The sequence below is a fragment of the Phragmites australis genome, chromosome 9, assembly GCF_958298935.1.
Source record: "Phragmites australis chromosome 9, lpPhrAust1.1, whole genome shotgun sequence".
NCBI lineage: Eukaryota > Viridiplantae > Streptophyta > Magnoliopsida > Poales > Poaceae > Phragmites > Phragmites australis.
Window position 1 is genome coordinate 15,300,177 of NC_084929.1, and position 25,021 is coordinate 15,325,197.

Genomic DNA, 25,021 nt, shown 5'->3' on the forward strand with positions numbered 1-25,021 from the left:
AAGGCGGCGACGCACTTCACCGGAGTCAAAGAAGAAGAAGGCAGTTGCGGCATTCCTGGCGAAAGAAATGAGGGTGAAGGGGTAGCTCGCGTGCGAACTTTGTGGAGAAGGCAATGGCCGGCTTAAATAGGTGTGAGAGGGGGAGGAAGGGGACCGGCTGGCGGGTTCCAAACGGTGAGCTAATGGCCATAACTTTGAGTGAATAGAGAGGGAAAGAGGGGAGGGAATCGCGGGCAGTTTCCATGCAGAGAATAAAGGTGGGGAGGAGATCGTGGGCATGCCTTTTAATCGACAAGTAATGGGATGGGGAGGTGACGCATTTGAAATGACCGGCAGAAATTGGGGTTGTCCAAGCGGGCGGAGGGAGGAAGAAGAAAGGCAGCCGGGCTCGTGCGGCTCTGCTGCGCAGCTTGATGCGGGCCCACGCGCAGAGAGACAGAGGAGAGAGGGGGTGGCTCGGGAGCAAGGCAAGGTTGGCTCGGGTGGGCACGGGGCATGGCTGACCTGAGGTCCAGTGGGAGAGGGAGGCGGCCCACGCGGGAAAAGGGGAAAAGGAGAGAAGGGGAGGAAGGAAATTGGGCAGGGAAGAGGAAAATCGGTCCGGGAGAACTTTACTATTTTGAAAAGCTTTTCTTTTAAGATTTTGTACTAAATTAAAAAGGTGGTTTAAATGAGTGCTTTCTAGCAAACTTTTTCAAACATTTTTCATGCATAAAACCCTATTGCAACTACTACAGCATGAATGCATCAAACTGAAATATAACCTATGGCAAATTTAAATTTATAAATTAATTTCTCTCAAAATTGGACAAAAATTCTACAACACCTATTTAATTCTAGCAAATTTTAAAATATTGCAAAAATTGAAAATTTAGGGTGTTACAATACATAAAGTGGGCAGGGGCGTTGGTCAACCTAAAAGACATGATTGTATACTCATAGAGTCCATAACGAGTAATGAAAGTGGTTTTAGGGATGTTTGATGCTCAAATCCTCAACAGATGATATCCTGAGCGAAGATCGATCTTGGAGAACATACATGCTCCCTTAAGCTGATCAAATAAGTCATCGATCCTGGGAAGAGGGTACTTATTCTTGATGGTCACCTCATTCAAGGCTCGATATTTATACACATGCTTTGGGTACCATCCTTCTTGGGTACGAATATTATTGGTGCACCCCATGATGATGAACTAGGCTGGATATAACCTTTGTCTAACAGCTCTTGCAATTGTTCCTTAAGTTTTGCTAGCTGATTAGCAGCCATTCTGTACGGCCTTTTAGATATAGGAGTCGTACCAGGTATTAGTTCTATAGTAAACTCGATGTCACGGCCAGGTGGCATACCTGGCAAATCTTCTGGAAATACATCCAGATATTCGCATACCACTTGAGTGCTCTTGATTGGATTTCCATTAGCTTGACTGATTGTCCCTTTGGCCATTGGCGATACTTCTGCAATATATTCCACTTTTTTTCGTATTTAGCAGTCAGACGAATGGCTTTTCTTGCACGGTCGATAATTCCATTGAATTTGTTTAACCAATCTATTCCTAGTATGATATCTATTCCTTTGAATTCCAAAACGATGAGGTTTGCAGGAAAATCTACCCTCCTTATTTTAATACTAAGGTTAGGGCATACATGCCTTGCTATCATTCACCGCGTATAAAACCATCAAAGGAGGCACGTCATTAGTAACGGCTCCTCAGTACCCATCACTAGTGCACTATTAGTGATAGGTCTAGTGCCGAACCATCACTAATGTGTGGCCCATCACTAATGAATTTTTATTAGTGACGGCAAGCGAACGACCCATCACTAAAGATATTAGTGACGGATCACATTAATATCTGTAACTAATAATTCAGTCATTAGTGGCAGGTATATAGGGTACACTTCACTAAATGTAGCTTACTCATTATTGACGGGTCGTTATGAGATCCATCACTAATTTTAAAGTAATTAGTGATGGGTCGTAGTTCTTACCATCACTAATGACTGACTCATTAGTGACAGGTGTCATTATCACCCGTCACTAATTTCTTCGCCAACCACTCATATCTACTCAACCACTCTTATCCATTCATTTCTCTCTCTTGACCACTCTCATCTCCTCTCACGTCCACTCACCTCCTCCCCACCGCTGCCGCCATTCGCACCTCACTGTCAATGCTGCCACCATCCTCACCCCTCCACCACAGCCCGATGTATGCCACTGCCCCTTCTACCCGCTAGGGTTAGGGTGATGGATCAATGTAGTGGCGGGGACCGTTGTCGTCGTCATGGTGGACTTGGATGGATCCTGACAACTCCTCCATCGGCTCACGCTCCAGGCGTACACTACCCTCCAGATGTTTCCCCACCGGCATTCCCCCATCGGCCACGATCGAGACCGATCATAGTAACCTCTTTTGTTCTTCTCCCTCATTGTTAGGCTCATAGTAACACTCATTAGGACACAACAATTATAGTACATTAGGCTCAATTCATATCATCCAATCATGTAGGTGTTGAGCGAGGTAATCCCTGCCATAGGTGGTATTGTACCTTTTGTGCAATCCACTCTAGATGAAAGGAATTTTGTGAAGCTATCTATCTCTTTTGACATACGTTCAAGGGGAGAAAGTAGTGGGGATATCACTATTAGGGCATGTGGCAATGCATCACCAATTTTATTGCATTCCAAAAAAACCACCGTTGAAGGGTGCCTGAAAGTACTTGAGGAGCATGGGTTCTTTTTGCCTGACTACAACTATTTTCGAATAAAAGCGCTTGAGGAGGGTGAAGAGGATTTGGCTTCAATCAGTGAGAGGCTTGCTCAGTTCGATGAATATGATATGGTACAGTAATATCTAATCTGGTTGTTTTGATACACATGACTGTTAGCTTGTATTATTTTCATAATTTTATTTTCATTGCTTCTATGATATTTTTGGTGACACATTTGCGGCAATTAGCTTTCATGCTATTTTAGATCAAGCCTTGGAGCATCTTGGGTTGAGCTTTTATAGCCCCATAGTGGACTTTGCTACTGAAGGTAACTTCAAGGCTGATATAAGGTTTCATTTAAATGGAAATGAAATAGCTAATAAGTCATTGTTTACTGTCTATGGTAAAGCATCGGTCATCCATGTCAAGCGAAAGAGAGTGCACTAATTCATGCGCTAATGTATATCGATGAAGTACTAGGATACAGTATTGTAGATTTCAACTATGTTAAATATCAGAGGTTACGTGCTCTGGCAAATGCTCAAGTGTAATGATGTATGGATATTTAGATAAGTACGTAATGTATGCATAACTATATTGTATGACTGACTTGAGTTAAATTCAAGTTTTTGGATGTATATATGTGTTCTTGACTGTGAAGACGGCTACCAAATCCTGACATTACTTTAGGATGTCATCCATCGAAGTTCAATTCTGTTCTATTGAATGGGATCTGTTGAAGTACTCTCTATTTGCATGCATGCCTCTATTCTGAAACTCGATCTCTTCTTGTAGAAGTCATTAGTGATGGGTCTTAGTTTTCACCCGTCACTAATGCATCATTAGTGACGGGTATCCTTATCACCCATCATTAATGTTAAATAATTAGTAACAGGTATTCTTATAACCTGTCACTAATGTTAAGTCATTTGTGACGGGTGTCCTTATCACCCGTCACTAATGTTAAGTCATTTGTGACGGGTATCCTTATAACCTGTCACTAAATGTAGCCTTGGCGGCTCCCTCCTGAGGCCACTCATTAGTGACAGGTTGTTATGAGACCAGTCACTAATGGCTCACTCATTAGTGATGGTTGACCTTATAACCCGTCACTAATGAGTGATGTTTGCTATTATTTTATTCCCCGAGCAGCACGACCAAACAGTGTCTATCCGCCATGACTAAACATAAAAGGGGCGATCTTTTTGGCGATTCTGTTGAGGCCAAATCAAGTCTCGGTGATTTGAAGTTGGTGTTTGTCCCTGCCTTTGAAGGTTTGCCTCCTCCCTCTCGTCCTCCTCTTGCTCATATATGCATGGTGGATTCTAGGGTTTGAGTGAAAACCAACAATTTTGCTCCTTCTCTTAGATCTCGATATATGTGGATTGTCCCCTTTAGTGTACATGCGTAACCTATGTCTCCTGTTCGGGAGTGTTTCATTATAAATATGACTTAGTAACTTGTCATATTTATAAGAAGATACTCCTGAATTGTCCACATAATTTGGACAATTCGAGGATATGTGACCTGAGTAGTAGGTTTCTGTGCTCTTGTATGGTTCTAGAGAGAATTTTGATGGCGTCTCCCTACTGTTCTCCGGATACACACCCTCTTGGCTCATTGTCGAGACGTGTATTTGGAGAACAACGGGGAGGTGCTGCCAAAATTTTCTCCAGAACTGTACAAGAGCATGGAAACCTACTCAGGCCACGTATCCTCGAATGGGATTAAGACCTATCTTGGCCTATTAGAAATTAGCTAGGATCCTTTGCTTTGGATAAGAAATACATCATATTTTCATAAATTCATATAAAAGTAAATAGTTACTAAGACTTATACAATTGTATCTGCATATTCGTATCTACAAGATATCTACCAACGAGTCATTGGGATCCTTTGATGAAGCACAAGCTCCTAGTCAAACGTCTGTGCAACCAGGTCTTAGTGGAACAATAGTATGAAAGGCAAGGGCACAAGAAAAATGGCCAACTGAAAAGATTATCATCACGAAAATCGATAATGACGGTGTGCCTACAGACAAGTAGGCCCTGGAGATGTTACGGAAGCTCGCAGGCCTTAATGCTCGAGAGAGGATGTCATTGACCCTTCTGAAGTTCAATGAACTCACTACATATCAAAAGAATGCCTTGTTCAATGATGGTGTCAATACATTTATGCAGTTCCGGGAGAACATGAAGGCAAAGGCTTGCAGGGCTCCTATGAAAATGATCGCCAAACTTTGAAGAAGCCACAAGAACAAGCTTGTGAATGAGTATATGCAAAAGAGTTGAAGCCCTTCAGCAAGTACTCATATATTAAAAGAGATGATTGGTAAGCTTTTGTGGCGTTGAAGAGCTCTGAGACGTTCCAAACGGAGAGTTCAGCAAAGAAGCAGCTTTGGGCAAAGAACAAACAGAATCACCACCTAGGCATAGGTGGGTATGTGGGGAAAAGGGATAAATGACAGGTGGAGGATGGAAAGTTAGCCAAAAAGGCCACGAGAATCCTTGGTTGCAATTCCTGGGATGATCGTAATTGTATTTGCACATGAGGGATACGCTATCAGATAGTGGAGAAATCACCTTCAAATCCAGCGAAACCCACTCAAAAGGTGAAAATAGAAATAGAAACCCACTCCTCTGAAGGTTCATTATCTGGGGTCAGGGAACATGATGTGCTCTCCACTGTACTGGGAAACCCTGAGCACCAAGGTCATGTTCGATGTGTGTTCAGTTCCTAGGGCTGGAAGTTAGACTTCCCCGAACATGTCGGGATGTATAAGAAGAGGAAGAGGTCAATCCCAATAGATGTGGAAGCATTGACCCGGTCAATCAGGGAGATCGTTTATCAAGATGTCCTGCAAAGGTTTGCGGCACAAGGAATCATAATTCCTAGTGCACTAGCAAGTGGTAGCCCCATTGCTGGACACAAGAGTAGTTAAGCCTCTAGGGAGGTTGAACAAACTATCTTCTCTCCATCTGTGGAGCCTGATACCATAGACCTTTCTTGACGGGCTCATGCCATGCTCGTTGGTCATAAGACCTGGAGGCTACTATATTGAGGTTGCAAAGGGCCAGGTGCATCCAAATGTCTAGGTGTTACATGCGGTCCTCATACTTCTTGGCTATGCTATGGTCTTCGTGGATTTTATACATGCCAATGTTGTGGACAAAGATTTGCCTGTCCCCCCTAATGATGAGATCCAAAAACTGAGTCAAGCTCGTCTTCAAAGGATCCAATGGAAGAGAGGGGGACATCATGGTGCACACAGTATCTAGGAGCCGTCCACCTAGACGTTCAAGTTCCCTACACCAACCTCAGCCTCAAAATGCGCTAGTTGCGTCACCTTTGCCCACTCTGCCATCTACAGTTAAGCAACCTAAGGGCAGCCTAGAGAAGAAGAAGAAGCCTTTGCCCACTCCGCCATCTACAAGTAAGCAACATAAGGGCAGCCCAGAAAAGAAGAAGAAGTCCAGGCCAGGGTCCAAGAAGTAGCTCCTAAAGAAATCAAAGTCCTCTGGTAACGACTCAATCACCGAGAAGTTTTGGATAGGGGAAGCTTGGACTAAGGCAAACCCAAAATTCAAGCTTGGGAAGCCCTTGCTGCCGGATGATCCACTTCGGCGGGCGGGACAACCTTGTGTTGAGTTGCATAATTACTACCTGCAAAGTTGTAGAGAGAAGAATGTTCCCATTGTCTTATATTACCAAATTGTCACTTCTTGACTAGGGACGACTACTTCCTCGTGGACTTCAACAACTTATACGACCTCTTCAACCTCAATGGTCTGGACGTGGGGTTATTGCGATGCATTACAATGTAAGCCCTTTGAAACTAGAAGTTCATCAATAATTACCACTAAATTCTCCAATCTAACTAATTTCTTATCTTTAGACACTTGATACAAGAAACGAGAAAGAAGGAGCCCTTCGGATTCTTTGACCCTCAAAATATGACGATTTCTTTGATGGAACAACAAAGGGAATTTGTTGCGGAATATGTGGCTAGGGCAATGAGCCACTTTTCAAAGAGGGACTACCTGATGGCCGCCCATAACAGAGGTGACCATTGAATCATACTAGTCATTGCCCCTAAGTGGAACTTGGTATGGTACCTCGATTCATCAAGACCAGTGGTGGGACCTAACGATGAATGGGGCCAACATGACTATATTTTCGTCAAACAAATCCTTGACGAGTAAGCTCTTCATGACTTAGGTTACATATTGAACTTTTCAAACTTACACCAAATGTTGACTATTGGATCCCTTTTCGCAATTAGGGATTTTGACATGTATATGTGTTGTGATTCAAAGTACGATCCAAAGGAGCCCCGCACACTGACACATAAGACCGTCTTCACGGTAAGTGCAAGTAGATTTATTTGCAAATACTCTTACTACATTTTTTCCTTTTGAAATGATGGGTTTTTCCCTCTCCAGTGCCACCAACAATCACCGGGCAACTCCTACGAATTCTACATTGCGCATCACATGTTGCTATTCATGGCAGAAAAGGATATGAAATCCCGATAATTGCATAATCTTTTCATAGCTACTTTTATTCGTTACAAATATCCGATAATAAAATGATTTTGCTCATGCTAATTGCATACTTTTTCCAAAACTAGCAAGAATTCAGCTTACCGGACGGCAGCATCGAGGAGTCTGCACTCTCCAACATTGGAGCACGGATCGCCTCATTCTTAATGACCAAAGTCATCTCTTCGAAAGGCGAGATCTATTGTAGGAAGGCAGGGCTCTGACTTGTGTAATTTGTGGTTGCTCTTTTAAGTTATGTAATTTGTAACTATCTTGATGTGGACTTGCATCGTTGTACGTTTCAAGGACTTTTGATTATGTAATTTGCGGTTTCATATCTCGTGACTTGGTCCCTACAATGTGGGTATGGCATGAATGTGATGTGTCTTATTTGCAAGAGAAGACAGCTGCCAAATCCTAACATTGCTTCAGGATGCAGCTAGGAAACAGGTAAATCCCTTCCATGGATGAGAATATTAGTGACGGGTGGTAAATTCACCCATCACCGATGACCGAGTTCCAGTGACGGGTAGCTTTCCAACCCGTCTCTGGAACTCAGTCATTAGAGATGGTTTGGAAAGATACCCGTCACTAATGACTCATAACACGTCACTGATGACTCAGTCACCAGTGATAGGTTGTAGCTACCTGTCACTAGTTCTAGATAATTAGTGAAGGGTGGTAAATACACCCGTCATGAATGACTCAGTCATCAGTGATGGGTTGTGGTTAACACCAATCACTAATGACCGAGTTCCAGAGACGGGTTACAAATCTACCCGTCACTAGGGATTGATAATTAGTGACGGGCGGTACATACATAGATCACTAATGATGGTCACAGTGACGGGCAACAGGCATGGTCAAGCCATAGGAAACACATTTTAGTGACAGGTACCAATTATAACTCATCACTGGTGATTGTCATTAGTGACGGATCCCAACCCATCACTAATGTTTTATCATTAGTGACACAATAAGAGTGATGGGTGCAGTAACCATCACTAATGAAGGTTATCACCTATCACTAATGTGTTGTTCTAGCATAGTAATTTCTCCATCTGGGGAGCTAACAATCATTCTTTGCTTCATAGGAGATATAGGTAGATTGTATCTTACCACATATTAGGTTGATATAAAAGAATGCGATGCTCCAGAACCAAATAACACTGTAGTGGGGTTGGAGTTGATAAGAAACATACTGATCATGACATCTGATGCATGTTGAGCTTCATCTACTGCCACATGGTTCACACAGCCTCTAGCAACATTCTGCTTTCCTTGATTCTGGGGCAAATTCCCACTATGGTTCTGCTAGTTTGCACCTTGGGCGGGTGGCTGACTTTGACGTCTTTGAGGACACTGGTAGGAAAAGTGTCCCTCTACTCCACACTAGAAACAAGTTATTCCTTTGGTTGAAACGTGAGTGTTGTTGCTAGTGTTGTTGTTCATTTTAGGGTTCTAATTGGAAGTGCGGGGCACTTGAAAGTTGAAGCGCTGGTACTGTCCTGCATTCCTGGAGGAGCTTTGATTTGTAGACTGAGTCCTGGGCTGATTGTACTACTGACCAAAATGATTAATAGATCCAGACTAGGAAGAGTCATAACAGGGCCTAGTGTTGCTACTTGACTGACCTGGGTGGTCCATCTTGCGCTTGCGCTTAATCTTGTTTCTCTTGTGCTCCAAGATAAGAGCATGATCTACAAGGGCCTGGAAGTTCTTGGAGACATGAGAAGCTAGAGAATATTGCAGTCCATTATTCAGTCCTTCTAAGAAACAGTCTTACTTCTTCTCATTGGTATCCTCATCTTCTGGTGCATACCAGGGCAGCTAAGTGAATCTAGTGACATATTCACTCACAGTCATTCCTCCTTGCTTGAGTGATAGGAACTCCTTTCTCTTGATCTTGATAGCTCCTTGGGGTACATTATGTCCACGAAAAGCATTCTTGAACTCCTGCCAGTTAATGCTATCAAATTCTTCATGAGCAGCGACATATGCATCCTACGAGTCTATGGTAGGTCCCATCAACTGGTATGAAGCAAATAGAACTTTGTCCCTATTATTGCATTGTGCGACTGAAAGCTTCTTTTCGATGACCTTGAGCCAGTCATCAGCGTCCACAGGTTCAACAGTATAACAAAAGGTAGGTAGCTTAGTCCTTTGGAACTCTCTGAGCATGTCATGGGGTTGCTGTGGCGGTGCAGGACGGCGGCGAGGGGATTATACTGCATGTGGGCCATTATCTGGGAAACTCCTTGTAGGATATAAGTTTGCACTACCAGAAACTGCTCAAGAGAAGGCTGCGGCGGTGGAGGTAGATTGTCATTATCTTGTCCATCGCTCGCATTGGCATTGGCGTGGTTAGCACAGTTCGCATTCCTTTGGTTCACCAACTAACATAGATGCATGAAGATGAGGAAAAGAGGAAACAAGAAGAACAACAGAAGCAAGGACGGATAAGGATAGACAGATATAGATATCCAAACTAATTATTATGTTAATATTATTATAAGGATGCATTCATGAAGAAACTCTTTACAATACATCACACACTCAGACAAGAAATCCAAATCATTACATAGCACACCACCAAACTCAACTAAGTCACTAACTAACACACGATTCTAACGACTCATAACATCTAAAAGATAAGCTCCTAAATGAACACATGACTCTGCAGAAGCCTTAAGGTGCTGGTGCTGGGAAACGATAGGCCTGGAGGCAGGGCGGAGAACACGGAGTCTGCTCCTCAGACTCAGAGTCAGAAGAAGAAGATTCCCAACAAACCAAATGATGACGCTTCTTGTTGCATAGATCACTCTGTGCCTAAGCAAGCTTGCCTCTTACATAATGCAACTCCTCGACAGTACGGTCCAACACACGATTCAGCTCCAACGCCAGGTTAGTATGCTCTCCAAGCTTGGTAGTGCCTTCTGCGATGACGGGTTGAGCAGTGATGTTGGTGAAGCCACTGATGCGCTGAGGGTAGTGAATGAACTGAGTGAAGATCAGCTCGTCGCTGAGGCAGTGGTAGAGGACCAGAAGGGCTTAGCATGCGAAGTCACAGATTCCAGCTTCGAAAGTAGCTCTTGGTGGGATAGCATGGTGGACACTCATCACCTTGTAGGCTCCATGATCTGGTAGCAAACTCTAGGTCACCACCTTGACTTTCCACTCAGGAGGAGCATCGGCATACTCAGTCCTTAATCATGCATACTCAGGTGCCTTCTTGGATCCCAGAATGTGAAGTATCTCCCAAAGCTTGGTAAGGAACCACCGTACGTGGCATCCATCGGACTGGTAGACATGGCTCCAACGCTGAACACAGGTCAAATGCGGTCTTGCAAAAGCCATAGCATGGGTCAGGGTCCATAGTTGAGCAGGAGATGATGACTTGTGCTCGTGCGTGAAGTCAGATGGATATGTGTCATCTACAACATTTTGAAAGGAAAAGAAGAAGTTAGTAACATGATTCAAACAGAATAAGCCAAGGAAAGCACAGAAAAGCCAAGGCAGAGTTTTCAAAAATAGTTTTCTTAACCAAAAATAATACTTATGGCTCAACCATTCTAACTAGGCATGCGTCCTACAGTCATCACGGCTCTGATACCACCTCTGTGACACCCAATTTTATAAAGGAAACAAAATCATATGTAAACTACATGTATGTCAGGATTAAGTTTTATACATACAGCGACTTTATCAATGTATCACACACAATGCCATTATTACAATGTTTAACTTAAACAAAATAGAAAGACATCAAAGTCTTTAGCTAAAGCACACTAGCAACATACACTAAAACTCATATCTTCCATAGGTAATTGACCAGAGGTCCACTAGCCTAACAATCTTCATCTTCATCGATGTAGTAGTCTGATTCTCCTTCATTGTCTGAATAGCGATTTGAAGGACATTTGTATAGAAGTAGCAAGTGTAAGTATATATCGTACTCCACAAGTGTGAAAAATAAATGTCATACTTCCTTAAATAAAGGAACAAGCTATAACAGGTTAAATATGCATAAATGCCAATTATGCTAACGATGATTCATAAAAGCATCCTATTTAACTATGTGATTCATCACTAGACTTCCATCACCTGGTAACATCTCCATATAATTCCCAACTACCTGAAAACCATATTAGGTCCTCAAACCATCCAACTTAATACCCATCATAGGTAACAACCACCAGCCAAACCAAACCAAACCGATCCAAACCCATCCAACTAATCATGTGAGGATCCAAGTCTCTCATGGCCGTGAGCACGACTGATATATCAGATTTTACACTCTGCAGGAATTGTCTAGCTTTCCCCATGAGTCATAATTTCTACGTTCTCATGTTGCGTAAACACTTAACACACTTACATGGTGTGTCGCTCGGAGAATCACTACAAGGCTATAACAAAGCATCCTCCCAATAAGAATAAGCCCGCTAAGGTTTCACCACCATCAAAATGTGGCGTCATACCACCTAGAAGCCCCCTCTTACACCTTATAGCTCCAGAAAGTTTCATTCGTCCCTTCCACTACACCACCATTGACTCATTCTATGTTGAGGATCCGCTAAGTAATAGGTTAGACATGTCACATACTAGGCCTCGTGGTTGGTACGATACTTCTTGGGTTGTCTCTCCACGAACCGGTCCTTACTTAGGTCACTTGAGCAAATGCCAAACCAATAACATAACTATAACCAGCATCACCAACACCTCTTTACTTATGGCCTAAGGTTCCATGTTGCTATTCCATTACGAGAATTTCTCAAGTCATAGTTGCATAGTTCATTAGTCATGTTTAACCAACAACCCACCCTTGTGCAAAGCTAAGCATAAGCTACTCATCATAACCACTACTGACAACTAGGTGACAAGGAATACATGAAACAAGGTACATTAAGTAAATGGGATTCAAGATTAACAGCATGCATGTTTTAAATAAATAACGCATTTGAAAAACTAGGATCAGAATGTTCAAGGACACTTGCCTCTTCCAACTTGTTGCTCAGACTCTTCACTGACTTGGTCCTGGAGATTCTTGAACTGCTCCTCGTCTGCTCTCGAAACACACCAAAAAAAGACACAACAAAACTAATTAAGAATAGTACACCAAACAATAGCTAACATCTATGAAAAAGGTACTAAAAGATAGTACACGCTGCTACGAACACGCGAACATGAAAATTGTCTAAATTGGAGCTAAAATGAGAAAATTACGCTAAAACAAGTTCATGGTTAAATCTAAATAAGAAAAGGACCTAATTTGAATTAAAATAGAGAGGATAGGTGCCTTTTGTAAAAATATAGGGAGCTATATGTAATTATGGGAAAGTTTAGGGACTAAACTATAAAAAGATAAGGCTTTTTGGGTAAAAAATAGAGAAGTTCAGGGGCTAAAGTGCAAAATTGCCACTTTTCCGAATTAAAATAAATCATAAAATGACCGGATAAAGGGCTGGTGATGTGGCATTGACACGTAGGCGGGTTTGTTGAGGTGGCCGGCTTACATTGCATGATGACGTGGCACCAGGTGGCTGACTTGATTAAAGATGCCACGAGTCAACGCGTGATTGGATCGGTGAAGGGTCATTTTGGTTCTAATCTCAACCTTTGATCACAGATCAGATGGTTTAGGGACATGGGACAGCTCGCGGGAGAGAGAGGGCGGCCGGACAGAGGTGATAAGCGTTGGCAGGACTAGGGCTCGGTGGCGGACTCGTTGGACTTTCATCGAGATGGCGCTCCAGCTCGATGGTGATGACGGCAAGCAGCAGAAAAGGAAGGAGGTGGCATGGCGAAACCGTTTGACAGCATACTTCATGCAGCGCAGCTCAGGATGTCGGTCGGCGGCAGGGTAGATGACGGCGGTGCTCGGGAGTGCGTCGGGAAGAGGTTCTGATGACCGGGAAATGAATATGAACGCATTTGTGCACGCGATGGGCGACGGCGAAGCTCACGTGCGGGTCAATGACGAAAAAAGGGCGGCAAAAATAGCCAACAGCAAGCTCTACAACGCGGCAATGGCGAAGGGCGGCAGGAGCTAGGGTTTTACAAAAACAGATGAAAAGGAGGGGGGTCGGACCTTTATATAGGCGGGAGATCACACGGCATTTGGATAAGGGTGGGTTGGTTGGGATTCGAGCTTGAGAAAGGCGACGGACGGTGTATCCAACTTGGACTCAACCTGCTCGGACTCGGCAGCAAGACACGAGGAGGGAGACTGCACACGAGCACCACTCATGGGCGTAGTTTTGCCAGGGCGCCAACAGAGGAGGGCGGTAGCTAGGCGACTGCTGGGCCTCGCCTTCGGTCGGCTCAAGCGGGAAGGCAGGGTGAAGGAGGGGAGAAACGGGCTTAGCCTAGGAAGGAAAAGGGAAGCAGGCCGAAAGGAAAAGAAGAGAAAGAAGAGGAAGAGTTCGACCTGGGACAGAAAAAAGAGATTTTCTTTGTAAATCCTTTTTCAAACTTTTCTAAAACTCGAATGGCACGCCTCGAGGCTTTTCACACAAATAAAAAAACCTAATGCTTCTATTTCAGCATGAATGCAACACAAAAATATATCCTAGGGTAAAATTAAATTTATTTTAGAATATAGGTTTTAACCTATTCTATTTAGTTTAAACCATAATTAAATTCTAGCAAAATTTTAGGGATTTATGAAATTAAAAACCAGGGTGTTAGATACCATTTCCTAAATATATCTTGAAAACAAGAGCTACATGATCAAACAATCCTGCAATCGCACATGCAATATTGTATGCATGCATCTCCATTATTGCAAGCCGGTGGATTGATATGATCAATTTGTGCTTTCACCATATCATAGCAATCCAGTATGCATGCGTCTTCATTATTGCAGGCCAGTGGATCGATGTGATCGAGCTGTGCTTTCACCAAATTATGGCATAGGGAGCCAACCGATAGAAGCACAATGCACTCCACACAGGAGGGAGCCGACCACAGATAAGATGGGGTGGGGAGCATGCTGTTTTTGGCATATGGTGTGCTGAATATGACACTGTTGTCCGTATTCAAGACACCATATGCCGAAACAGGGTATCTAGGTGTATTTGGCACAAGGTGTGCCGAATACGCTTGAGGTTCCACATATTCAGCACACGGTGTGCCAAAAATATATAGGATAAATTGTATTCAGCACACGGTGTGTCAAAAACTTAATTTTGGCACGCCATATATCAAATACTCTTGTTATATTTGTAAATTCAATATTATGTTGTCTATTTTTATAAATAGGATCTAATATGTTGTCTATTTTTAAATTTTTGCCCTAGCATCATCGCTAAAGACAACCTTCGTTGGCCAGTGCACGCGTCACTGCAGCTCCACTTGGCCAAGCATGATCACTAGCGTCCACATATTCGGCACACGGTGTGCCAAAAATATATAGGATAAATAGTATTCGGCACACGGTGTGTCAAAAACTTAATTTTAGCACATCATATATCAAATCCACTTTTTATATTTGTAAATACAATATTACGTTGTCTATTTTTATAAATAGGATCTAATAGATTATCTATTTTTAATTTTTTTTCCCTCGCATCATCACCAGCGACAACCTTCGTTGGCCAGTGCATGCGTCACTGCAGCTCCACTTGGCTAAGCATGATCGCTAGCCTCCTCGTCTCAACACATCGTAGATAGAAACTGGGCTGTTGGAATATAAGGCACTTTTATGTTTAATTTAATCCATAAATAATTCATGAGCAGAAACTAATAAACTCATATGATCATATTACCAGAGCATAATCTAGACATGTGTACGAAAGCACAACAAATGACTAGATCTACTATACTAGAAATTAGAAATCGCAGGAAATAAAATAAGAGTAACATGATTTTTACGTACTTGTCCTGCGCTATGGATGCTGCTAAAGATGCTGGTTGCACCGTGTTGATGGCACGATCGATCCTGCTGACGATGCGCCAAAATTGTTGATGATGACAGCAGGCAGCACTCAAGCAACCAAGAAGACAAGCCGTGGTGAAGAACTTGAGCAGTCGCGCAAAGCGCTTCCCAAAAATCTTATTCGTCCTCTCCCAGTGCAAGATCTCAAGAGCGAGGGTTTCGGAGATCTGCTCTCCCAGTTGTCGGTGCACGCCGACGCCGGGATGGAGTAGACTATAGCGGCAGCACAACAGAAAGAGAAAGAGGCAAAAACCCTAACTCTTATATAGACTCACATAATGAGAGCGTTCCTAATTTTAGGGCTACTCTCAATTAGTAGTCTTTGTTTTCGTGTACCCAAAAAGGTGAGGGTCCTTGCATATATATAAGGGGAAACCCCCCCCCCCCCACCTCCACCTCCATTAGTAATATGGTACTAATAGAGGGTGGACCTCAACATGGGCCACCTCTCCACAATATGGGCCTTTGAGATTTATTAGGAATTATTACATGGGTCGGCCCCAATAATTCTAACAATCCCCCACCAGATGTCAAAGTCCCATAGAGAATTATTAGTTTTCCACTGTTATTTGATATACCAGTATTTCAGTGGAGACTGTTAAGTTGAACGTTCACCTAGAACATCAAGCTACACTCATTCACAACTTGAACAATGGACTATGCCTTGAATTGCAAATTTGGTACAAACAAGTTTCACTTAAAGCCATAACTGATACTTGGCTGCCATTAGACTACCCCGCGGGTGGAGCATATAAGTGATACTCCATGGTCTCTTTATGAGTTTACTAGATATCACCCAAATCTCATAGACTGCGACCAACAGTCAGACTCATATAGGTGTGTTCTTTCAAGAACGCCCTGTAGGTCAGCATCTTTGTTATTTAAAGCCAACAGAACACATTAAGGTAATAGCCAACCTGCCTTACAGATCCCTAAGAGTGTTGCATCTTCACTCAAGTGGGTCAAACAACAAAGGTACTCTCCTCTAGTTAGACCAATAGCTTGTTCTTCCCAGGTCATAATTCATGGGATCTCCGATCACATAGGTTGGATTACCACTATGGTATAACTCACATGGGTCTCATACCCATCTCCTTCGATGCATTATCTATCACACTCCGTGATAGTCCCTTTGTAAAGGGATCTGCTAGGTTCTTAACTGTTTGGACATAATCCAAGGTTATCACTCCGGAGTTTCTCAAATTCCTGATAGACTTCAATCGTCTCTTCACATGCCTTGAGGACTTGTCATTATCTTTAGAAATGTTTACTTTGATAATAATCGTCTGATTATCATAGTTCATAAGGATAGCCGGTACCGGTTTCTCAACCACAGGTAAGTCCATCAACAACTCACGCAGCCATTCTATCTCAACAGTGGCTGTGTCTAATGCAGTGAGTTCTGCTTCCATAGTTGACCTCGTCAAGATGACCTCCATGACACAACAGCACTACCTAGAGGGAATACATATCCACTTGTGGCGTAAATCTCATCAGCATCAGATATCCAGTTTGAATCACTATAACCCTCTAGTACCAATGGGTATCCAGAATAGTGAAGACCATAACTAATAGTACCAAGCAAATAGCGCATGACTCGTTCAAGCGCACACCAATGTTCATCACCCGGGTTAGAAGTAAAGCGACTCAATTTGCTCACAGCAAATGAGACGATAGGCCTTATAGCACCAGCTAGGTACATGAGTGATCCAATAATCTGAGTGTATCTTAGTTGGTCCCTGCCACTTTTCTTATTCTTTCGAAGTATCACACTAGAATCATAAGGTGTTGGAGAAGGCTTGCTGTCCTGGTAACCAAAGCGGCTCAAGACCTTCTCAATATAATGAGATTATGTAAGAGTAATACCATTCTCTCCATTGATTAACTTGATGTTTAAGATTACATCAGCCTTACCCAGATCTTTCATATCAAAGCTTTGAGATAAGAAAGACTTGACCTCATTAACCACATCAAGGTTTGTTCCAAATATCAGTATATCATCAACATACAAGCACAATAAAACTCCCTCACCCCCACAATAGCGATAGCACACACATTTATCTGCCTCATTGACCGAAAAACCTGCATATGTTAAAGTTCTGTCAAACTTCTCATGCCATTGTTTAGGAGCTTATTTAAGGCCATACAAGGACTTCAATAACTTACACACCATACCTTTTTGACCTTTTACTACAAACCCATTAGGTTGTTCCATATAAATTTCTTCGTCCAACTCTCCATTAAGGAAAGTTGTCTTAACGTCCATCTGATGAACGATGAGATCATGTAAGGCAGCCAAGAAAAGTAGCACTCGGATAGTAGTCAATCTCGCAACAGGTGAATAAGTGTCAAAGAAGTCTTCACCTTCCTTTTGGGTATAACCCTTGGCCACAAACCAAGCCTTGTACTTTTCAATAGTACCGTCGGACCTAAGCTTCTTCTTGAACACCCACTTGCAACCCACAGGTTTGTATCCATAGGGTCGTTCTGTGACCTCCCAAGTTCTGTTTGTGAGGATGGAATCAATTTCGCTCCGTACAGCCTCCTTCCACTAGTCTGTATTTGGAGATTCAAACGCTTCTGAGATAGACTTGGGAGTATCATCCACAAGGTACATAGTGAAATCATCACCAAAAGACTTTGCAATCCTTTGTCTTTTACTCCTCTTGGGAGCTTCACTGTCATCCTCCTCAGGATCTTGCTCATGTATTTGTCCAATAATCTCAAGAGGTGGAGGAGGTTAAGGGATTATCTTAGAAGATAGTCTAGACATACTATGTAAATCTTTCATAGGAAATATGAGCTCAAAAATGTTTCATCACGAGACTCCATCATTGTATTGACATGCACGTCAGGTACCTCAGATTTAACCACTAAAAACCTATAAGCAATGCTCCGATGAGCATATCTCAGAAAGACACAATCCATTGTTTTAGTCTGAGCTTGCGCTTTTTAGTTATTGGTACATTGACTTTCGCCAAGCATCCCCAAGTGCGCAAATAAGAAAGTGATGATTTTCTCCCTTCTCATTCTTCATATGGGGTTTTCTCCTTATCCTTGAGACAAACTCTATTCAGGACATGACATGAAGTCAACAGGGCCTTCCCCACCATGCCTTAGATAATCCCGCAGTATCTAACATTGCATTAACCAAGTTAGTCGATGTGCGGTTCTTCCTTTCGGCAACCCCGTTTTATTGGGGTGAATAGGGAGGTGTCCTCTCATGAATAATCCCATATTTCTCACAGAATGAATAAATCGAAATCACTAGAGAAATACTCTCCACCACGATCCGACCTAATTCTTTTGATCTTTCTCTCTAGTTGATTCTCAACTTCTGCCTTATAGATTTTAAAGTGATCTAGAGCCTCATCTTTTGTTTTCAACAAATAAACATAGCAATATCTAGTCGCATCATCAATCAAAGTCATGAAATATCTTTTTCCGCCCTTCATCAACACACCACTCATTTCACACATATCTGAATGTATGAGTTCTAGAGGTGCCAAATTTCTCTTCTCGGCTACCATGTGGGGCTTACAAGGTTGTTTTGATTGCACACACTATGACACTTAGAACCTTTGACCATGATAAAATTTGGAATTAAACTTATGCTGGAAAGTCGAGTCATAGAACCAAAATTCAAATAACATAACCGCGAATAGCAAACACTAGCATCATCATTAGCATTGCCACAAATATGATTCACATACTTATTGCTGAAATCAGAAAGAGAAAAATGGAACAGGCCTCCGCACTCATAGCCTTTACCAATAAATTGTCCATGCTTTGACACTACTACTTTATTGGACTATAACACCACCTTAAACCCATCTCTACAAAGAAGTGAGCCGCTAACTAGATTTTTGTTCATTGTAGGGACATGCTGCACGTTCCTTAGTTGCACGATCTTTCCCGAAGTAAACTTCAGATCTACCGTGCCAATACCACGAACAGAAGCATATGACCCATTCCCTATTAGGACAGAAGAATCATAGACGACCTGATAAGATGAGAACATTGAAATATCAGCAGACACATGAATATTGGCCCCTGTATCAATCCACCAATTAGTAGACTGAAATACTGAAAACACTGAGAGTAAATTTTCATACCCTGCGGCTCTGTTTCCAGCTTCGCCAATGGTCACCACATTAGTAGTCTTTGAGTTTTGCTTTTGTGGAGCCTTTCTTCCCTTGCGGTCTGGACAATCCTTGGCGAAATGTCCAATCTCACCACACATAAAGCAAGACAGTTTTGCTGTGTTCATCTTCTTCTTCTTCAAGGTAGTAGTTTTGTTTGGATAATTATCTTTCCCTTTGTTCTTGTTGTGGAAGGGCTTTTACACCATATTGGCGCTAGTCTGTCACTCGCCTCCTTTTAGACTCCCATCCTTAGCCCAAACTTTCTCCTCAACATCAAGAGACGCAATCAAACTCTCAACAGTAATCTCTTGTCTCTTGTGCTTTAGAACAGTGACAAAGTTTCTTTACGAAGGAGGTAACTTGGCAACGATGCCTCCAGCCACAAACTTATCGGGTACATTGATCTTGAGGAGTTTGAGTTCCTTCATGATACACTGAACCTCATGAGCCTGCTCGACTACAGAGCGATTTTCAACCATCTTGTAATCATAATACTGTTTCATACCATACAGTTCACTTCCTGCATCTAATGCACAGAATTTAGCATTCAGTGTATCCCACAGCTCCTTCGCGCTTTGTATATGCATATACACATTACAAAGACGGTCACTAAGAATGCTAAGAATGCATCCTACAAAGAGTGTATCGGCATCCGTGAACGCCTTTTTCTGCTCAGCAGTAAGGGTTCCTTCCGGTTTGCCCTTAGCCACCCAGTAGACATTCATAATTGTCAGCCACAGAGTGATCTTGACTTGCCATCTCTTAAAGTGCACACCAGAAAACTTATCTGGCCTCAGTACATCGACAAAACTAGCCATTGATAAACCTAAGTGCCAACAATATGGTTTTTGGATTATTGGAATATAAGGCACTTTTATGTTTAATTTAATCCATACATAATTCATGAGCAGAAACTGATAAACTGATATGATCATATTACCAGAGCATAATCTAGACATGTGTACAAAAGCACAACAAATGACTAGATCTACTATATTCAAAATTAGAAATCTCAGGAAATAAAATACGAGTAACATGATTTTTACGTACTCGTCCTGCGCTGTGGAGGTTGCTGAAGATGCTGGTTGCACCATGTTGATGGCACGATAAATCCTGCTGACGATGCGCCGAAATTGTTAACGATGACAGCGGGCAGCGTCCAAGCAACCAAGAAGACGAGCCGTGGTGAAGAACTTGAGCAGTCGCACAGAGCGCTTTCCAAAAACCTTATTCACCCTCTCCCAATGCAAGATCTCAAGAGCAAGGGTTTCGAAGACCTGCTCGCCGATGCCGGGATGAAATAGACTATAGCGGCAGCACAATAGAAAGAGAAAAAGGCAAAAACTCTAACTCTTATATAGACTCACATAATGAGAACGTTCTCAATTTTAGACTACTCTCAATTAGCAGTCTGTGTTTTCGTGTACCTAAAGAGGTGAGAGTACTTGCATATATATATAGGGGGGAAACTCTCATCTTCATCTCTATTAGTAATATGATACTAATAGAGAGTAAATCTCAATATAGACTACATCTCTACGATATAGATTTTTAAGATTTATTAGAAATTATTATATGGATCGTTCCTAATAATTCTAACACGGGCTTATTAGCTGAGGTGGCCTTGTGTTTTTGTGCGTCGGTATTGAACTCGGTTGCGGAGAGATATACTGCACTAATGTTGACCAGCAAGCGTAGTTTCTGGAGAACCTGCCGGATCCACCAAGATTCAGCTACGACGTCGATAACACGTAGATATTTGGTCTCAACACTAGAACGTGAAACATTCAATTACCGTCTGGACGACTAAGAAATCTGGCTTCCACCAAGAAAAAGACAATAGCCTGATGCTGATTGCCCAACCTGCATCTGAATAGGAAGTAAGCGAGTGCGACAAGAAGGAATATAAGACCAAGGTTCAATGTACCTTGTAGATATCGAAGAACTCGCTCGATAAGATTATGGTGTGGTTCTCAGGAATCATGCATAGAGAGACATATCTACTACACTGCATATATGACATATCCGGCCGAATTATGGTCTACGTACTGCAACTGCAAGGCAGTAGCAATAGCGTGATGTAAGCTCGGATCATGAACAAAGGGCACCAACTTCAGCCAAATGATTGTACTGAGTATCAATGGGTGTGCCCGTTAGGTTGCAAGAGCTCATCCCAGCACGGGAGATAAGGTTTTCGGCATACTGTCGTTGAGACAGATGAAGTGACCCTCTCCGAAGTGCGCAAGATTAAAATTCCAAGAAAAGGATAGAGTGCGGCTGAATCCTTCTCTTGAAACATTAGTGTGGGACAAAATTAGTAGACTAACAAGAACTTACGTACATAGGCCTATTAGGACATGTCCAGTTGACAAACAAACTTACCATGATAACATACGCTAGATCGATCCACACCTAGTAAACAAGCTTCCCTGAAAAGAGATTCTGAATACAAATCTAACAATCCACGTTTCTTTTTTTTGTCGCCAGACCTGTACGTTTCCGGAATAGTTGTAGGTAAAATTTTAGATATGTGTCTTGAAACGAGTGGAGAGTTTAAATTTCTTGAAGGGAAAAATCAAAATAAGAACACAATTGCGGGGTAGGCGCTTCCTCCGCGGGCCCCGCAGCGGCGTCTGCTATGGCACGGACGGGCGAAATGGCGTCCCTGCCCAGAACACATGGCACGGATCTGCTCCTGACGTGGGCATAGCGATTCGGTTGGGCTGGCTGGACGCGCACTAGTCAACGAAGGTGGGACCCGTACACTCGGATGACGAGTCAAATCCTCTTCGGATTTCAAGAGCTTCACTCCCTGACAGGGTGGGCCCGGTCCGGTCACAGCCTCACAGGCATACAGTGCTCTCAATTTTGGAACGGACGAAAAAGGGCCCCCAGTCCCAGATGCAAACGGAGTTTCCTGACTAGAGAAAGCACGGTGTGAGCAGAGAAAAGCCGAGTTTTTTATTTTTATATTTTCTAATTTAAAATATTAAATAAATAGACTTTCGGTAAAAAGATTTTCAAAAATAAATATCTACCGTCCTCTCATAAGACGGCAAGAGCCTATCGCCTATAGAGGAAGACAAGCAGTCCAGCTCTACCGCCACGACAACGTGGGCCCTTACCACTCTTTAAAAGGGTAGGTACTTGATAAAAATATTGTTCATGACTCACAAATTACTATCCATCTTGTGTAAAATTTAAATTAAAATTCTAAAAAAAATGCTGCATTCAAAAAAAAGAAAGTACTGTTCATGACTCACAAATTACTATTTATCCTGTGTAAAATTTAAATTTAAATTCTAAAAAAATGCTGCTTTATAACTTCTAACAATTGGTAGGGTCTCAAATAAATTTTTAAAAATATAAAAAAAATAACTAATATTCTTCTTATATGATGAACTAATTTCTAAACTTATTTCCAGCTATAGGTTATATGGTGAAAAGAATATCACATGAAGTTTTGTAAAATTATTTCCTTCCTATAAATAAAAAATATATCCATCCTATCCATAAAAAAATATGTACAATTGATATATTTACAAGAGCTAAATTTTGTAAATGTTTGAATTTTGTTTGAATTCAAATTAAATTAAAAGATGAATATTACATTAAATGATAAAAATACATATAAATAGAGTATTACAAAGGAACTCACTTTTTCACCATATAAACTAGAACTAAAAATAATTTTAGAAATTAGTAAATAATATAAGAAGAATATTAATGAATTTTTAGATTTTTGAAAATTTATTTGAGACCCTAACAATTGTTAGAATTTATAAAAGTAGCATTTTTTGAGAATTTTAAGTTAAATTCTACGCATGCTTTTTGGATGAATCCAATTGAAATAGGTTGCACATGGATTATGAAATACGTACAAAAAATTCTAGAATTTTTAGAGCAACAGAAGATTACTTCTTTTAATAAAGCATATGGGAGAGGAAACAGAGTCATAAACAGTAATTTTGATGAGTATTGTTCATCCGTTGCAACATGTCAAAACGCCAATTGCAACATGTCATTTTCAATGCTTGCTTATATATTAATTAGGTGTCCACCTAAGCAAAAATTAATGTGACAAGTCATTTAAAGAGGAGAGAAGCAGTTTGTTTTTTATGAAAAGAACTAGTTTTTTAGCAATCCTAGATGATTGTGAGACAATAATTTACTTTGAAATACCTCAAGAAATAAGCAATACATATGCATACATTGAAAACTTATTTTTAATATTAATTTCTTACTCTCTCTCCTTTTAGACATCATCTAAAAAAATAAAGCATTAAAAGTGGCCTACTATATCAAGAAACTAAGAGCATCTCCAACAGAGACGCTATCACATCCTCCATCGCTAAAATAGTGTGTGCACCGCAAAAATCGAGCTCCAGTAGCCGCACCATCCTCCACATGATTTTGTCAGGCGTGCTATCACCGTGGTCGCACACGCCAAGTCTAGCGTCTCTCTCCCCCACGTTATCCTCCAACCGCCGTTCCCTCCTGCCACCATCCAAAGGTAGGTTCCATCTTACCACTCATCGTCGTTTTCTTCTCCACCTGCCTGCGCGCCCCTCCCAGATCCACCGTTTTTTGACGCAATCGCGTTGCTGCCTCCACCTGATGAACTCCCTCCCCCACGAGCTCTCTTTCCTACTTTCTAGTTCCCTGCTGAGCCTCTCCATGTGCTTCTTTCTCAGGAAGGCACCGTCGAACACCCACGAGCTCCTTCTTCCTCAACACCGACCGATTCGAAAACCCCTAGGCCCACCATCTTCTGGACCTCCCAAACTCTCCCTCACACACGCAATAGCCACCGCCTCCGCATGCAGCGACGCAGGATGCGGGCCCCACTGCTCCTCCTCCTCCTCCTCCGCGGGCGCTGAGGGGGATGTAGTGGCAGAGAGGATGGCCCGACTTTCTGTCTCCTCCGCCGCCGCCACCACCACCACATGCGGCAAGTGCAACGGTGGTGATGCAGCCGTCGTCGTGGCCGGGGGCATCGGCATGTGCGCGCGAGTGCTTCCGGGCACACCTGTTCTGGAAGTTCAAGCTCGCCATCACGAGCAACACTATGTTCCGACCCACCAATTCTGTCCTCCTCGCCTCCTTCGATGGCCCTACCTCCAGGTCACACGTCTCCCAATTTTTTTTCCCTCATTATTATTTGTAGTTTTTGCCATCGAGTAGTTTGGGAAAAATTGCCCATGATGGCAAAAGATCAATACACACGGCTAACATAATGACATTTGAGCTATTACAAAGTAATGAGTGGCAAAAAAAAGTCAGATCCACATTGACTTTTCAAAGTTACTACATTTGCATAATTTTGTTATAATCCATTGAATCGAAGTGTTGCTGTACACTCCAGGGTGGCTCTGCAATTCATACACGAGATGTAGTCCAAGGTGATCCAGAGTTGGGAGACCAGCAACTCACAGGCGATGCCAGCCTTTGCCGTTGGGGTGGCATTTGTTGACAAGAGATGCTGGCGATTGAAGATATCTGGGCGATCGTGTCGAGTTTGTCACCGGGCAATAAGGCAGTGCACATTGCCCCTCTCAAGGATGTGTTCTCTTTTGGATTGGAGAATGGGGAGGGCAAGTTGAGGGAGGTGGTCAGCATGATCAATGATGAGACCAGGAGGGACAATTTTCTTCGGTGCTTGCGCATGCTTTCATTGCAGAAGGTGC

General features: G+C 42.3%; 1 pseudogene; it reads left to right on the forward strand.

Annotated features, from left to right (window-relative positions):
• Positions 1-25,021, forward strand: part of LOC133928016 (cytoplasmic tRNA 2-thiolation protein 2-like) — a 50,367-nt pseudogene that overhangs the window by 24,929 nt on the left and 417 nt on the right.